Here is a 6,366-nt window from a genome sequence, read left to right as displayed (position 1 = left end):
TGAAAAGTTCTTGATACTGGGAATCTATGCACCGAACGAAGGGAAATCAGAATTTTATAAGAAGCTGCATGAGACAATGCTGGACTATCTGGACTATAATAACATCATTATGATGGGAGATATGAATGGGGTGGTGTCTACAAATATGGATAAGTCACATGGCCAAAGCTTGACAAAAGATGGCAGACTACCTAAAACTTTTTTTGAACTGACTGACAATATGGACTTGATTGATATCTGGAGGACAAAAAAACCCCTAGGAAGAGAACGAACATTCTTTTCTGAAGCCCAACTGACATGGACAAGAATCGACCAAATCTGGATAACTAGAGGTCTGGCACCCAAGATCAGAAAAGTGGAAATCTGCCCAAAGACTTGCTCCGACCATAACGCAGTAAAGATGGATATGAGACTAACTACAACCGGCTCCTTTAGATGGAAGATGAATGACACCCTGCTCAGAGATCAGGAGATTATCAAAAAGGCCCAAAAAGCTTTGAAGGACTATTTTGAAATAAATTTGAACACCACGGTGGAAAAAAGAGTAATCTGGGACGCAAGTAAAGCTGTAATGAGGGGGTTTCTGATACAACAGAACACCATAAAGAAAAGAGCACAGAACGAGAAAAAGGAAAAGATTTTGGAGAAAATTAGGGAATGCGAGAAAAAGTTAAGATCGAAACCGAAGTCAAAGGAGATTCTGAGAGAAACTAAACTCTACCAAGTACAATACTCTAAATTGATAAATCAGGAAGTGGAGTGGAAAATCAAGTTAATGAAACAAAGATCATTTGAATCGGCAAATAAATGTGGAAAGCTGTTAGCATGGCAGCTGAAAAAGAGACAAAAACTAAATACGGTTACCAACTTAGAGATTGAAGGGAAAAACATTCAGAATCCTGTGGAGATTAGAAAGTGCTTCCAGAGATACTTTAAACAACTTTACACTCAAGCTTTTTGTTCAGAATATATCGCACCCATACCATTCTCAAATCCTTGGCCTACCCCCATCCCATGAAGATTCTTTTTCATAAAACTCCAAGAGATATTGTCAAAGGCTTTCTCCGCGTCCACAAAAATCAGAACTGCTTTAGTGTTTATATTCACCTCTAGTAGTTCCAAAATGTCTATTATGTTCCTCACATTGTCTGATAAATGCCTTTTAGGGAGAAAGCCTGCTTGGTCCTTATGAATTTTCTCCATCAACACTCTTTTCAATCTTTTTGCCAAAATGTCTGCAAAAATTTTGTAATCCACATTAAGTAATGATATTGGGCGGTAGTTCTTAAGTTGAGTCTTTTCAGTCTCTGTCTTTGGTATGAGTGTAATATACGCTTCTTTCCACGATTCTGGCGCCCTTTTCCCCTCTAAAATCTCATTACAGACTTCCTTTAGCGGTTGCACCAACCACTCCTTCAAAGCTTTGTAGTATCTGGAAGTCAGTCCATCTGGTCCTGGAGATTTGCCCAATTGCATGTTCTGAATGGCACCCTCTATCTCTTGTTCTGTTATTCTCTGATTTAGATCCACCTTACTTTGATGAGAGATTTTTTGTAATCCATATTTTTTAAGGAATTCATCTATGTCCTCTTCATTCTGTGATCCTTGTGAATATAACTTTTTAAAATAACTCAGGAAACAATTTCTAATCTCGTTGGGTTTGGATATATTCTTTCCATCCACTTCTAGATTTGTAACTGTATTTAGTTTCTGTCTCTTCTTCAATTGCCAGGCGAGAAGTTTACCACATTTATCTGCCGATTCAAATGTCTTTTGTCTCATTTGCTTTATCTTCCACTCAATCTCTTGATTCATCAATTCCATATATTGTGTTTGATATAGCTTGATCTCTCTCAAAATCTCCTGGGACTTTGGTTTTGATCTTAATCTTTTCTCTCCTTCTTTTATCTTTTCCAAAATCTTTTCCTTCTTCTCATTTTGCTTTCTCTTTTTTATTGAATTTTGTTGAATCAAAAATCCTCGCATCACAGCTTTGCTTGCGTCCCAGATCACTCTTTTTTCTACATCGGCCTTTAAATTTATTTCAAAATAGTCCTTTAAGGTTTTTTGGGCCTTTCTGTGGATCTCCTCGTCTCGAAACAGGGTGTCATTCATCCTCCATCTGAATTGACCAGTTGTTGTAAGTTTCATCTCCATCTTCACGGCGTTATGGTCGGAGCAAGTCTTTGGGCAGATTTCTATTTTTTTAATCTTTGGAGCCATCCCACTAGTAATCCAAATTTGGTCGATTCTGGTCCAGGTCATCATTGCTTGAGAGAAAAAAGTTCCCTCTCTCTCTCGAGAGGGTTCCTTGTTCTCCAAATATCTATTAACTCCATATTTTCAGTCATTTCAAAGAAGGTCTTCGGAAGTCTCCCTTCCTTGGAGATTGTCAGTCTTTGTGCCTTGTCCATATTTGTAGAAACCACACCATTCATATCTCCCATAATTACTACGTTATAGTCCAAATAATCCATCAGAGTTTCATGCAACTTCTTGAAGAATTCCGCCTTCCCTTCATTTGGTGCATAGATTCCAACTATTAACAATTTTTCTCCTTGTACTTGTATTTCCACTGCCAGGTATCTTCCTTGTTCATCTTTAAACATCATTTTTGGGGCCAATTTCTCTTTTGCATAAATCACCACTCCTCTTTTCTTAACTTTGTCCGATGAGATGAATTCTTGTCCTAATCTTTTATTTATAAGTAGTTTTCTGTGTACCCTGGTCACATGGGTTTCTTGTAAACAGATCAAATCCAATTGTTCTCTTTTCAAAATATGAAAAACTTGGCGTCTTTTCGTGGGCATGTTCAGCCCATTACAATTCCAACTAAGGAATTGCAGGGCCATCTTGTTATTTGTCACTTACTCCTCCTACCGCTCCAAGTTGTTGCTCTTCCTCTGATGGTGGTGGTTTAAGCCCAAATGATAGATTCAGAATGTCCACTACTCTTTTTTGCTCTGAGATTGGGTCTACCGTTCCCTTCTGCAGATCCTCGTGGTTTCTCTCCAAGAATTTCTCTTTGTCTTGAATTGTTTTTATTTTCACCTTCTTTCCCTTGTAGTTAAAGGACAGTCCTTGTGGAAACTCCCACCTGAAGAGTATGTTGTTCTTTTTCAGCAGGTAGACCAGATCTTTATAGAAGGTTCTCACCTCCAAAATATATTTAGGGATGTCCTTAAAAATCTGTATATGAGAATTTCCAATTTCCAAGGCCTTTTGGTAATGTAGTTTCAGTATTTTGTCTCTTTCTTCCTTGGATCTGAAAGTAATCAGGCAATCCCTCGGAGTCTTTCTGTTTTGTCTCCTGCCCAGTCTAAATGCTGTTATTATCTTAAATTCTTCTTCCTCCAATTCTTCCTGCCAAAAGTCAGAAAACTCTTGTGTAAGGAACTCCACAAGGCTGTCTCCTTCACTTTCAGGAATTAGTCTTAATTTCAAATTTCTCTCCTTTCTCTGTAATTCCATCAAAGACAAGGCCGCATCATGTTCATACACTTTTTTAGAAAACGGTTCTAATTTTTCCTGTGTCTCCTCAGCAATCTTTCTGGCATCCTCTGCGATTTTACGTGTTGCCGAGTTTTCTTCAATCAGTTTATTTATAGATTCTGTGTTGGATATCACACTTTTCGTATTCAAATCCAGCCTTGCTGTTAATTATGTTAGTTTTTGTGAATTTTCTGTACTCTGCTGTGTCAAAGCTTCCAGGGATTGATTTATCTTGAGTAACGCCTGTTGGAGACAGCCGTCACTTTTTCCTGCCCAGCTGCACCTGTCGGTGTTAAACTTGATATTGAGCCTCTTTTCTTCTGTTGCTGTTGCTGCTGTTTTGCTTTAGCTCTCGTAGTTATCTCCTCTGCTGGGCCACTCATGTCCCAAGGACGTTCTCACAGGAACAATTTCCAAATGGAAAATCCCACTGTCTTAATCTGTTATTCTGCAACTGTTACTTCTCAGCCCTCTAGAGGGGGCAAAACATAATGTCCAAGTGAAGGAAACAAAGAATATAGAACAAAGAAACCAGGAAACTTCAATATAAATGCTGCAACACTTTTTCTATGTAGTTTCTCTGTCAACACAGTCCAGTCTGGTATATTGTAGCAGCAAAACCCCAAAACTTTGTATCAGTTAAGTCCTCAACTATGTAGCCTTGTAACAAGTTTCTAAAATCTTTTCACTGTCCTGGTATCTTATTTTGACAGTCCGTCTCAGGGGATTGAGGCAGCGGAAAGTTTTTCTCTTTCAAAAATCATGCAGGTTAATGAGGTTACTTTCCCTCCCCTCTGCCCCTGCCTGCTAGAGAGGAGATTTATATCCAAATGCCAGACTTAAATAGTCCTATTGTTATTTCCCTTCAGATGCAGCTCTTTGTTTTTCGTTGCTTCATCTGTCATGCAGTCGGGGGAAGGCAGACTTCCTTGATTTTAACCTCCCCCGTTTCCGGCCAAATTTCCAATTTAAATTTAAAAGTTCCCGATAGTCATTCAATCCGAATTCAATTTGCAGGAAGGAATCGGCGCTCTCCGTCAATGGCGACGCGGCTTCACTCTGCGGGCTGGGTAGCGACTCTCAGCACCGCGCTCTCCCGATGCCGTTCCGGAGCCTTTAAAAAGGCAGTAAAGGGGGGCGCTTCTGGTGCCCACCGAGTCTCCTTGTTCACAGGCATCCGCGCCTGTGATTTTAGGGGTCCCCCACTTGCCGTAGCGGGTCAGACCCGAACTCGTGGAGCAGTCCTCCTCCGGAGCTCGGAAAGAGGACCGCCATTAACGCTGGCGCCGACCGGAAGTAAAGGCTTTCTGGGAAATGATCTATAATGAGTTAAAAAAGGTATTTAAGTATACCTTCCTTAAGAAACCAGAGGCCTTCCTTTTGGGCATTGTCGGCCAAGGGGTGTTAAAGAAAGATAGAACCTTTTTTATGTATGCAACAACAGCAGCAAGAATACTCATTGCAAAGCACCGGAAGACCCAAGATTTACCCACACTGGAAGAATGGCAGACGCAACTGATAGACTACATGGAACTGGCTGAAATGACTGGCAGAATCCGAGACCTGGGAGAAGAGACAGTGGAAGAGGATTGGAAAAAATTTAAAGACTATTTACAAAAACACTACAAACTGTATGAATGTTAGGAGAATGCACGATTGAAAGTAACACGGCAGTAGAAACTTTGTTGTAAAATATATGAGAATAAGTGAGGTTTAAGGAAATGATGAAATTTGAAGCAATATTATGTTTAAATCAAGCAGTTTAATTTACGATAAAGTTATTTAAAAGTTGGGACATAATATCCGAGATTTACAAAATAAGAATTGAAATAAGGTAATAAATTGCTGTCTATAACTATGTGACTGAGAACGCAGGGAAGGGTGATGCGAGGAAGTCCAAAGATTATGAAAATATGACTTATGAACAACTGTGTTTTATATGTATTCTTCTTTTATTCTTTGTTTATTTCTTAACTTTGCTTTGACTTTTTCTGTCTGTATGGTGATGGTATTTTATATGTTTGGTGGTTTGTTCGTTATTTTAAAAATTGCAATAAATATTTTATTTTTTTTAAAAAAAGAATTCCTTAACAGACAACCTTCGCCTCGCCTCTCTGCGCGGAAGCCTTCTGCGCAGAGTGGGCGTGCCGAGTGGTGGTCCTCCACCCTCCTCACTGACTTCACTGGAAGAGTCTCGGAGCCTCACGTCCGAGCTGCTCTCTGCCTCTCCCTTCTTCCTGGTGTCACCTGGACTTCCTTCCCCAGATGACGTTCTCTCTCTTCCCTTACTTGTCCCCTCTCCTGCAGAGTCCGGGAGCCTCGCCTCTCCCCTCTGCTCCGATGTCAGTTCCCTGACAGTATGTCCACATTGTTTTTTGTTGGAGAACCATGTGGCAAAATTCCAAGAAGTGCAAATTTCAAAAGAAAGCTGCGTTTCAGTGTGCCTCTTGTTTAAGGAAGGGTGAATTGGGTCAGTTTCATGTTAAGGGAACTGAATTTCCTCTCCATCCCTCTGTTCATATTGAGAAACATTCTCTTTTGCTTTGAGGTTCATTTTTTTATGCTTTCTGGACTTTTTGTTTCATTTTAACTGGGATGTGGTCATTGTTGCCCAGGCAGCCTGTGCAAACACCCCTCTCTGAGCTCCTGGGAATGGGGAAAGGTTAGAATACAAATGCTGCAAATAAAACGAAAAAATGGAACCAAAAAAATCAATGAATACTATATCATATGAAGGCAAAGGAATGGGGAACATGGTCTTAGCATGGGCATAGCGAGGACTTTTGTTAGCGGGGCAGAAATGACATGATTGGTCAGTTAAGTATTTCTATTGTTTTATTTGATAGGGAGCAGCTGCCCTCTGTCCCCCCCCCC

Source organism: Podarcis bocagei, assembly GCF_964188305.1.
Source record: "Podarcis bocagei genome assembly, chromosome: W".
In the NCBI taxonomy this organism is placed as follows: domain Eukaryota; kingdom Metazoa; phylum Chordata; class Lepidosauria; order Squamata; family Lacertidae; genus Podarcis; species Podarcis bocagei.
This window is presented reverse-complemented; position numbering follows the sequence as displayed.